General features: G+C 37.1%; 1 non-coding gene across 1 annotated transcript; it reads left to right on the top strand.

Moving 5' to 3' along the window:
• Positions 1-510: 510 nt before the first annotated feature.
• On the top strand, positions 511-617 carry LOC141637067 (small nucleolar RNA R71). The gene has a single exon (XR_012541630.1). It is a non-coding gene; the product is annotated as a small nucleolar RNA R71 (small nucleolar RNA).
• Positions 618-2,463: the final 1,846 nt, after the last annotated feature.

The raw sequence follows: 2,463 nt of genomic DNA, 5'->3' as shown, positions 1-2,463 counted from the left end.
ATTTAGCTTTTGTATGAGAGATTTGGATGGAATTTGGTGTTTTCATTGTAATAGTTTGAATAAGGGGTTCCACTCTTATATGCTTGGAAAGCATTCACTTGTTCATTTGTTCCCCTACATTCACTTTGGTCATGTCCCAAAGTTCCACAATTCTCACATATCCCACTTGGGATTGATGAAGATGCCGTCATGGCATTAACATGATGCTTTGGTGATTTTGAGGCTTCTTCAAGTATAGCCATACCTTTTTCAAACTTCAAATTGATGGTATCAATGTGAGCACTAAGTTGAGCACCCAATTGAGTAATGGAGTCCACTTCATGCTTTCCTTCTCTAGTAGCCTTGCGAGGTCTACTATATTGTGAGTTATAAACCGCCATTTCCTCAATGTTGTTCCAAGTTTGATTGTCATCAACTTCAGTGAACATTCCATTTGATCCCATGTTGAGAATGTTCCTTGAATCTTCATAAAGACCGTTCCAAAATTGTTGTACCAAGAACCACTCGCTAAGTCCATGGTGAGGACATGAGCGACAAATTCCCTTGAATCGCTCCCAAGCTTCATACAAAGATTCTTCATCCCTTTGATTAAAGCCCGTAATTTGAGCTCTTAGCATGTTAGTCTTTTCCGGTGGATAGAACTTTTTGTAGAAAGCTAGAGCCAACTTTTTCCAAGAATCAATTTCGAGAGTAGCCTTATCAAGGCCATTCAACCATTGTTTCGCGGTGCCAATTAGAGAAAAAGGAAATAAGACCCATCGAATTTGGTCTTGAGTTACACCGGTTTGAGAAATCGCATCACAATAGTCAGAAAAAGTCTCCATATGAGAATGAGGGTCTTCACTAGGCATCCCTCCAAATTGGCTTCTTTCGACTAATTGGATAAATGCGGATTTGGCAATAAAATTTCCGGTTAGATGTTGTGGTGTAGGAGTACCATTGGGTAGGTTCTCCTCGGTGGGTACGGAATGTGATGAAAACTTAGGCATGGTGGGTTGATTTTGTGTTGGATTTTGTGTTGGGTTCTCCTCACCTTCTCTTGCAAAAGGGTTGATCAACTCAATAGTATTTGGTTGAATATCTACAACCTCACCAATACCTCTCAAAGTTCTCCTAGCAAGTCATCTATTGGTTGTCAAAGTCCTTTCAATTTCGTGATCAAAGGGTAACAAGTTACCTTGTGATCTTCTAGACATGCAAAATATCAAACAACTCGAAAACAATTAGAACAAACCTTGAGGAGTTTTACTTCCCCAAGGCAAAGAATGACACAAGTAATAACAATATAATAAAATCTAAATCAAGTTAACACCGTCCCCGGCAACGGCGCCATTTTTGGTCGGTGTGATTCCCTCGTGGGGTTTAGTTTTTCAGTACTTGTCGTTAGGAGCACCTAGACCAAAACACAATTTATAACTTCACAAACAACTCTACAATTAGTAAAGAGACAAGTAAAGGTCGGATCCCAAGGGACGGGAATTGATATGAGATTTCTATTGCAACTAGTGAAAGGGTGTCACAATTGGGGTTTGAAGTAGAAGATCACTAAACTAAATAGCAATGAAAGTAAACAAGCAAGATGAATTAAAAGTGATGTAAACAATTGATAAAAGGAACTAGGGTGTCATGGGGTCATAGGGGATTCAGGGAAATTGATCATACAAACATATTCTTAAGTTATAAGCAAGCAATTATTATTGTGATGGACCGAGTTGGTTTATGTCTTAAAATCCTAGGAAATTTTCGGTCCCGGAGCCGAATCGATTAGATTGTACAACACCTACAAGTCGACTTAATCTTCCCTACTCAACAATATGCATGGTCTAATGAGACTCCAGTTGGTTTTTGTCTTACAAGTCTCATTTAAAAGATAGGTGATGGGTAAAAAATGCAAGGATTCATAGGCTCACATTTCATCAAACATAACATGTGCATAAGTTGAGATCACAACAAGCAAGCAAATAAACTATGAAAGCATATTAATTTAAGCATGAATCAATCCCCATCTTGGTTTCCCCTAATTACCCATTAACCCTAGCTAAGGAAACTACTCACTCATTATCATGTTGAGCATGCTAGCAAGGTTGTCAATCATACCAACAAAGCGAAACATGAAGAATAAATGAAAGTGATTAACAATAATTAAAAAGGGATTAAGAGAAGTATACCTACTAATGATTCCAATAACAAAGCAAAGAATAAAAGAAGTACTTGATGCTTGATTGAGAGATTGTCAATCTCTTAATAATAACCCGAATAATCTTCAATTACCCAAAATAAAGGATGAACAAGAGAGAGATTAAGGAAATAAAACTTGTATAAAAACTTGATTAAATGTAGATTACAAGATTAAATAGAGAATTGAATTATATTAACTACACTAAAGATCGCTAAGAAGAACATGCTCTTCTAATTAGACTAATGGGGTATTTATAGTGGGGATTAGGTGCATGAATTAGGGTT

This window comes from Silene latifolia, chromosome Y (assembly GCF_048544455.1).
Source record: "Silene latifolia isolate original U9 population chromosome Y, ASM4854445v1, whole genome shotgun sequence".
Lineage (NCBI taxonomy): Eukaryota > Viridiplantae > Streptophyta > Magnoliopsida > Caryophyllales > Caryophyllaceae > Silene > Silene latifolia.
Note: the sequence above shows the minus strand (reverse complement) of the source record. Positions and strands in the feature narration are given on the sequence as shown.